Raw genomic sequence first — 9,814 nt, forward strand, 5'->3', positions numbered from 1 at the left:
TTAAAAAGAATATAAACAACCAAATGTCATAACAACATTGTAGAAGTATTTACCTAGTTTTAGTTATGTTTTGTATTACAGACTTTATTATTCTTGTAATTAGTTTGTGAATAAACTCAACAAAGAAAGATATATTTATTTAAACATGAAAAAATTTCATTTACACTTAATAAAAGTTTGATTTTTGTGCTGTGAACTACTTAGAAACGACTGAAACTAGTTTTACATTAATTTCATTTCTTTGATGTCATAATGAATTTATAGCGCTTGAGAGCCTGTTTGTAAAGTAAAACTAATAATTTTTTTGAATGAAAATTTCTAATTTAAGTAATTAGTTTAAGACTGTGCAATATTTTTGAACTATAATTTGTATTTTTACTAGTGATGTACCGGACCCACAATTTCGGGTCCGGCCGGACCCGGATCCGGACTTTTTTTTTCAAATTAGAATCCGGCCGGAACCGGATCCGGACTTTTTTTTTCAAATTAGGATCCGGCCGGAACCGGATCCGGACTTTTTTTTCAAATTAGAATCCGGCCGGATCCGGATATCAGACAAAAATGGCAATATCCGGCCGGACCCGGATAGTGAGTCCGGTACATCAGATTTTTAAAAACTGAAAAAAAAAACTTTAATATAATAATAAGTAGAACAGCTAGCCACAAAGTTTACTAATTTAGGTGTTATTTACAATTAAAAATCTGAAATCAAGTTCTTGAACAAAATTAACTAGAAAATTACAAAATATTGAAAACTGGATCAGCTCAAACTCACTCAAAATCTAAAAGAAAACTAGCCTGAGTTTATATAAAAACTAAACTAGCCTGAGGCAGTCCAAAATTTTCTAAAATTCCCAAAAACTTTCAAACCAACAGGGTTGACAGTGTTTAAGTCAATAAAACTAGCTAGAGTGAGTATAAACAAGCCTGAGTCAGAATGAGGTTTTTAAAAACTTAAAATATTACTTTAATCTAATAATAAGTAGAACAGCTAGCAAAGGTTGACAATTTGGTAGTAAAGTTGTGGACTGATTGTGGTACACTTAACTTATTAGTACTGCCCATCAATCATAACTAAATCCTACCTTATTTAATTAATATCTAACAAATACTAAATTCTGACTGAGACTACTTTCTATAATCAGACACGACAGTTTTGAGTGATGAATCTTTTATATAAAACACAACAAGAAATACTAGCATATACAAAACTATTAATTACTTTGGTAACAGTTTAAAAGCTGGAAGCTATTTAAATCTATATCAAAAGACTTAAAACAATAAACTAAAAATTTAATAAAACTTTAAGTAAACAAGAAACTGTAAAATTTTTAATAAACTATTAAACTATTAACCTGGCTTAAATATTTAAACAATTAAACACCAGTTGAAATATTCACTTTTAAAACAAAACACTACTTACAACAAGCATTCACAAAAAAGTTCACTATATTTTGTTGCTTCAAGCTGCACACTAAACTAACTAAGTGCTTACATATAAACCGCCTATCATGTTCTGATGTTTTGTTGCATCAGTATTTAGTTTGAAACATTTCGTCATATGATTCTCATTGGTTCGTACATTCAACCGTATTAACTCTAAATATTCTCTGAGCTCAACTTTAAACAATTAATAATGCAAGTATTCATTCAAAAGTTTTTAAATTTACAACATGTGTAAAAAGTTGCATTTCTGAAATGTTTATTTCATAGTTTAAATGTGCACAAATGTAAACTAGTCACGTGTACAAAATGAGCCAATCATGGTAGGTGTTTAGTTTTAACTGACAAAAATGACGCTTTTTAATTTACACAGGGTTTGTTTTTGAAAATACACTTTTCAAAAAGCTCTTTTTTACTAACTAGATCCGGGTCCGGCCGGATCTCTGTTAGGATCCGGCCGGACCCGGATCCGGACTTTTTTTTCAAATTAGGATCCGGCCGGAACCGGATCCGGACTTTTTTTCAAATTAGAATCCGGCCGGATCCGGATATCAGACAAAAATGGCAATATCCGGCCGGACCCGGATAGTGAGTCCGGTACATCACTAATTTTTACAGAAAAAACCTATGTGATTACTGCAAATTTGAAAGCATGATTAAAATTAGTAACACCTTTTTAATATTTCTTTAAAATTGTCAAGTTTTGATTCTTATATTTCATAAAAACTGACAATGTAATTTGAACTACTCGAACACGACATCGGTATAGTGATGTTTTATTTTTTTTCTTTGTTTTAACTTAACCTAAAATGTTTTATACTAGTATATATTTTTAAAACTTATTTCAACAGTGCTAATGCTAAAGCAGTAAGTTATTTACAGTGCCATTTCAAATTTAAATAATTAAAGGAAATTATTAAAAATCACACAATTCTAATTTTCTAGTTTTTCATTAAAGTTATTTTTGTGTATTGGACTACAAAATATGTTTAATCCTAGGGTCTGGTACACAAAAAAAAATTGTTAGGGTATTTTTAATCTTGTTAAAACTTATTTAATGTTTTTATTTTAATAATTTTAAGCAATAGCTAATATCTAGTAAAACTATCTAGAATTCTATATTAGTTATTAGAAATACTAGTTATTTAGTATTTTTATTCTTTAATTTCAGCCACTAATCTTTATTTTCTTTGGTTTTAAATTTTCAATCAACAGTTAATATCTACTGATAATACCTGCACACCTAACAAATATTGTTTAGTTTAAACAAGTTTTTTTTTTCACTTATAATTTGCTTCATGCTATATCAAAGTTTTAGCCAATAGTTAATGTCTACATCTTCTAAACTAATTGATTAAAATCTTTTGTCAGATTTGCTTATTTATATTAATGAGCTCATAAAGTAAGACTCTGTTTATGAAAACGAAACGACAAACCAAAAGTTTAAATAAAGATAAATGACTAATAATGTTTTATCGTTGTATTGTTAATAATATTAAAAATACTTACATTACAACAAACAAATGTTTTTATTTTTAGTAGACAGTTACATAATTTTAAAAGGTTTGTTATATATAAATACTACAGAAAATATTCTATTATTTAACAAAAAATGTGCTACCCATTTTACAAACCTAGACACGCCCCTTGAATAATTACTTATCAACTTTTACTAAGTTGTTATCAGGACCTCTTTTATTCATGTTATGCTTCTGAAAACACAAGTTAGGTTCTTTATGTCAAGTATTTGTGATGAAATATGATTTTTTTATTAATTACGAAACTAGTACTACAAAGGCCACCTAATGCGTAAACTTTATTTTTAGTTTTAAACTGTTGTATAACAGTACTTATCACAGTTCTTTTAACTGCACTATTCAAACTATCAAGATTTAATGCTTTTAACCGTTTTTTTTTTACTAACAAAAGTATCTGTTTGACATCTTAAACTACACACACGATTATGTCAAAGTTGTTTTGATTGTAGTTCCTTCTGGCAATGCTGAATCTAGTTGCACGGTGGTACTTTTTGCTGTAACTTCTTTAATAATGCTGCTGTACCAAGAACTACAAGTGAAACACATTTAAAATTGATTAAAAGTACATACTCAAAATATTAATATAAAAATCATATGCAAACTATCTTTAGCGTATTTCTTACGTTTAATTACTTTATGTGACAACCAACTACATACTTACTGAATTTAACGCTTGAAGTACTTAAAATATGTTTGAATCACTGTTTTCGAATCACTGTTAAACATAAACTATTAAAATGTAAGTTATAAACTTCATATAACTGTAGCAATTTCAGTATTTATGATGTAGTTTTATACTATAGGTAGGTAAAAACAGTTTTGAAAATTATTATCTTGTACAACTGATGAAACTTATACATTTCTTTTTATAATTTTTTAAATTAAGATCGATTTGCTAGTTGAAGAACTTACTTTTTTGTAATAATATTTTCTTTATATACAAACTAGCTTTGGTTTTAATAGTTTAAAAAGAGTAGAGTTTGATATAAAATAAAAATACCTTAAACTCAAATTACTTTAAAATCACTTTACTGCAGTTGGTTACAAATAAAAAAAGTAATAACTATACCGATTTAAACATTTAATATTAGAACAATATTAATTTATTAGAAATTGTTTCTAAAAATTATAAAGTGTAAAAAATGTGCAAATTTTCCTTCATTTACTTAAATTGGATTTACTAACTTTGATAGTTGTTTACGTGGAAATTTCATTTGAGAACTCAACCTAAATAAAATTTCAATATTCTTTAGACATTAATTTATCAATCTACTTATTTCCAAAGTGCCAAAAGAAAAAGTTTGTTTGTTTTAAAGACCTCAACAATGTTCTTTTATGTAATATGATTTGGCAATGTACTTCTTAAATACTTTAAAAAGCTCAAAATTCTCTTGTTTGGATATTCACAACTCTATTTTACAATCTACAACAAATATTATGTTGTATTTTTTTCAAATAGAAATGTTTAAAACTTAGAAATTCTTATGCTCTAAACAAGCGACACATTATTTTATATGTACGTTACGCAACTTTAAATGTTCAACAAACTATTTTTATAAGCTAAAATTAATTTTCGTTTAGTTTATTATAAAATTTAGGATTTTGTTGCACTACGATTCAGGGACGACGCGTAAGGTTGAACACTAAAGCAGTTGTTCCTCCTAGGAAAAAAAAAACAATTCGTATCAGTTTTGTCCTTAAATCTTTTATTTTTTAAATTTAAAGTTCCCCTTTTTATTCAAAATAAAGGTCTTCGAGGGATATAGAATGCGAAATTGCTCTTCTGAAAAATTATCTTATGTACAAATTACATAAGTTTTTACAACAGAAGGAGCTGAGAGAGCTTACTTTTCTTAGGTACTAAAATATTGAAATTGAAAAAAAAAATTTGGATAAAAAATCAAGATAAACTTATATTATGAAAATGCCTAAAGAGTATAAGCAAGTTCAATGAAAGTACTAAACATGAAACTGGGCACACTTTTAATATAGTGTTGGCCTTACTATACAAAAAGGCTGACTTAAAACTCAGTAAACTTTAAAAATTTAGTATAAGTAATTTCTACTTTACTTTAAAAGTGAACAAATCAAAATGTATCATTGTAACAAACAGTAGAGTTGACAAATTAATCAATTTACAAAGCATCTCAGTCCGCTTAAATTTTTTTTTATACTTTTTTATTAAAGCTATCTTTTAAATACCTTTTTTCAATTTTTTTATACTCATGTATTTATTTTACAAAATACTAAATATATTTTAAGGACTTTACTGGTTGCCAAAATATCTATACTTAGAAAAGTTTAAAGTAAAGTTTAAAAAGTAGGTTTTTTTTAATAAATTTTGATTATTTAAGTCAACAATTACAAAAGACGGATCATGAAATTGGTTTTAATAAGAAATTTGAAATAAGAAATTTTAAATTTAAATATTTTTTAAGAACTTGTTAAATCTTTTAACTCTACAGGTTACTACAACATTGCAAGTAACAAATTAAGCACTACTTTTAATCAATTTGAGATCAAAATACATTCGCTAATTTAAAACAAAATTTTTAAACAAGTTAGCAATTAAATTTTGCTTTTTTTATTATAAAAATGTTTAGGTCTTAAGCCTTAAGAAATATTTATTATAAGAATTGACAATTTTAAGCTGTTATGGCCGTAGAGGTAAACTTCTTATTGGAGGATAGTTTTGGTTGAAAACTAAAACGACTTGTTTAGCAATGTTACTGTATGTATAGTAATTTTCTACGCATTCTATTCGAATATATTTTTTATTCGATTGACTTTATTTCGCACTTTTTTTTTATATAAAACCACTAAACTTGCTATTATAAAAGAATCATTTTACAGCATTACTTTTCACAAAGAGCTGAAAGCACAGCAGTGTAAATTTTATTACAATAAAAATTAAGTTATTTAAAATTGAACTGAAAATTCTTAAAAGTTTATAAAGAAAATAGTATAATTAAGGCCATAAAACCTTTTTATTTATAAAGAAAACCCAAGTTAAGTAGTTTATGATTCACATATTATTTTTATACCTGAAAATTTTTTTAACCATTTTAATTGACAAAACCTTACGTCAAGGTTTCCCAAACTGTGCCAAGTGGCCCCTTAGGGGCCATTCTAGAAATTTAGGAGCCATGAGCAGTAAAGAGGCCACAGGGGGTCAAAATTTGAAACGTGCACTAGATATTCTGGAGTTGATGATAAAAAAAAGGTCTTAAGCGTTTTTAATGGTAGTTTTGAAACTTGTAATAGATATAATGGAAAAAAATCAGGAGGCCACAAGCCGTAGAAGGGGGAGCGCCCAAGGCCATGATTTGAAACCTACATTGAAGATTCTGGTGTTGATGTTAAAGAGCAAAAAAAGCAAGGTTGCCAAACGATTTTGGTTAATTTCTTCAGGCTTTAAAAAGCACCCGTTTTAGGGTCTATTTTTAATTAAAAGTTAAGTTTAAAATTTTTTTTAAGTAGTATAACAACATTGAAAAGATACTGTAAAGCTACTTAAATGCGTTTTTGATTAAAAAAAATTAAATGATGACAAAAAATTTCATCGTTATGATAAATGTTTTGTGTCAAATCGAAATTTCACTACTTAGCATGCAAAATTTTTTCAAAATTCTAGGTTTTTTAGCGATTTTTGTTCAAAATACAAGGTTTTTTTTTAAGTTTCTAAAGTTATAGATTTTTTGGCAATCCTGAAAAAGGTCTTAGGCTGTTTAAATGGTAGTTTTTGTTTGAGAAATCTTGTTGGAGGGGCCATAGCATTTTTAATTTCATTAAAGTGGGCCTTTTGATAAAAAGTTTAGAAAACCCTGCAGAACATATTGACAATATTTCTATAAAACTGATTAAGCCTTACAAGTACGAACCCTCAATACTATTAAAAGATAAATGGTCATGTAAATTGTTACTCTTGTTAGTAAAAGCATATTTAATTAAAACTCGTTTAGTGTTTGAAAAATGATATAAGTTGTTGATGTTGTAGATGTTATATAGGATGTTGATGTTTTTACACATTTAGCTGTATGGTTATCTGGACTAGTAATATGATAGACTATTTATATCTAGTCTAAAATTATTATTTTTGATGCAAAATTGTTTAAAATTCGAGGTGTATTATTTTATTTATAGAACTATTCCAGATTTTCCATGTCTAAATAGTCAAATTTAGCTTGAAATTTAAATTTTTATACAGATATATTCTTTACAACCCAAAAATCTTTAATTTTGTCTATTTTTGTGACAACTTAAGACTGCAGTTTACAGTATGAAATACGCAACATGCTTTTACCCAAAAGTATAAGAGTAATGTGCGACATTAATATTATTGAAAAGTATAAGACACAAATATTTCTGCTTTGAAGTCATGCTGAAAATTAATCAAAAGATTATTAAACAAACGAACTGTTTAGATAAGCTAAGTCAATATTTTAGAGTTTAGTCAGTTAAAAAAATAAAAATTGTTACCAAACATACAAACTGAACCAAATTCATGCAAATGTTGTTAATAAATTTATCTGAAATTGATAATATAGAAAGACAACATGAAAATCAATAAGTGCCTATGTAATGAACTGAAAACAAATATTGTTTAAAAATCTTAAATTAAATTTAGAATTCTTTAAAATAAAACATCAATTAAAATTGTTTTCTCGTACTATTTATAAAGATATTTTTCAAATTTTGTATAAAACCGTTCAACTCTAAAAAAATAAGATGTCAGAATACTTAACTTTTTTAACAAAATAAATAAGCTCCGAAGGTTTAAGATTATACATAAACATAAAGTGTAAGCAAAAATTATAAAATACTTATTACATAATTTAATATTAAAGTTTAAACCTTAATCCCGTTCTATTTATAAATTTAATCAATAATATCTAAAAGCATTGATTATAAAACTTTTGTAAAACATTTACTTATCTTCATCTTAACTAACATCTTTAGATTTATAAATTTAATTCAAAATTATTGAAACGGGTTAACAAATACGGAGGAAATAAAAACTTCTTTACTAAAAACTAACATGTTTTTTTAATCGTTGCAGTAGTGACAAATAACTAATAGGAGGTAAATTAATTTCCGCTGTTTAGTATCAATTTAACAGCCTGAAATTTAATTTACCTATCATTAGACAGTCCTTCACAGATTAAAAATAACAATTTGATTAATTTCCAGAGGAAAGGGAAAAAGAGCTGACCAAACATAAAGAGTGTGATTTGCCTAAAAGCAGGTAAATTAAATTTGGCTGTTTTATACTTTATCAACAGCCTGAAATTGTAATTTACCTTCTACTAGACAAACATTCGATATAATTGACCAAATTCAATCATTTATTATACTGCAGTCATTAGATTTATTTATCTTAGTATTTCATTTCAATAATAAAACTTAATATTATTCAAAATAACACTCAAGTAATTAAAGCTCTGACAAAAAGTATAAAACACAACTAAACTAATTATCTGTATCAAACTTACTATTAAGGAAAATGAAACTAAGCTATAAAACCAAAGCCATTTGAATTAACCACAAGTGAACAGTATAGCTACTTGGTTAGAAAAGTGAAGAAAACATTTAAAACATCAAGAGAAAAAGGGAGGTTATTTCAAAATTTTATTTTACTTTTACTACCAGCGTAGCGTTTGTATGCTTAAATTTTAAGCTTCTTTACCAACAGTTTACATTTAATTTTGCCCTTTAAAGAAAGCATACAATGCTCATGTTTATGACTGGTTTTATTTGATTAATAGAAGTTAAATGACCGCCCTAGAAATATGTAAATGTAAACTTTAAGTTTCTCAGTTAATCATTAACTTGCGGTATGAAAAATACTTGCCTTACAATTCAAGTGTTTACCAAATTTTCTAATGTACTTACTTGATGTGAAAGAATATACATGATGAATTGTATAGTTTTTAGTTGACACGTCGACTAGAAGTAAAAAAGTTTTTATTAAGACTTGCGCTTTGAGTTTTATAAAACTATGACTTTTTGTTTCAAACCAGCTGACCTTAATTAGTAAAATATTTTAAATAATAAAATATTCAATACATGTAACTAGTCAATCTTTTCATATATATATATTTATTTATAAACATCGCAAATTTGTTAAAATAAACAGAATCGAAATATTGCTTTTTAAAGAATAATATTTAATTGATAAAAAACAAGTTTACTTGTATTATGCAAGTAAAAATTTTTATCACTTTGTTGATTATTCAAATAAAGAGTAACTAGTTAAACTTGAGTTATCTTATGAGAAAATAAACTGTTAATTAAATTTAAATCAATTACTGGTCAACCAAAAAATATAAAATTAACAAATCATTTGGAAATGAACAACTAAATAAAAATTTATGTTTACACTTTTTTACACAACTGAATTTAATTACATCAATCCAAAAACTATGTTACCATACGCATAAATTATTATAATAAGCTAAATTTTTGATAATTACCACATTTCGTGTTTATTTTAGGATCCACTGACTTTTACTTGAGTATTTATCAAATAAATATTTCAATTAGAATTACTGTATTAGAGCTATCTATACATTTTATCTGCATACAACATTTTCAGAAAATCTATCTTTTTTAACTGTTAACATCAACAATTTTTTCATTTCAAAAATAGACTTTTTTTTAAATGGTTATAACTTATAATTGTAAGAATGTTTACTTTTTGTGAGCAAAAAAATTTTTTTAAGATAAACTGCTTAAACTTTTATTATAGAATTTAATGAAAACCTTAAGATTAACCAGACTAGTAATTAGCTACCAGTATTTTTAAAGAAAAATATAACACTTATAAGTAACTA

The sequence above is a fragment of the Thalia democratica genome, chromosome 8 (genome assembly GCF_965202585.1).
Source record: "Thalia democratica chromosome 8, ktThaDemo2.hap1.1, whole genome shotgun sequence".
Lineage (NCBI taxonomy): Eukaryota > Metazoa > Chordata > Thaliacea > Salpida > Salpidae > Thalia > Thalia democratica.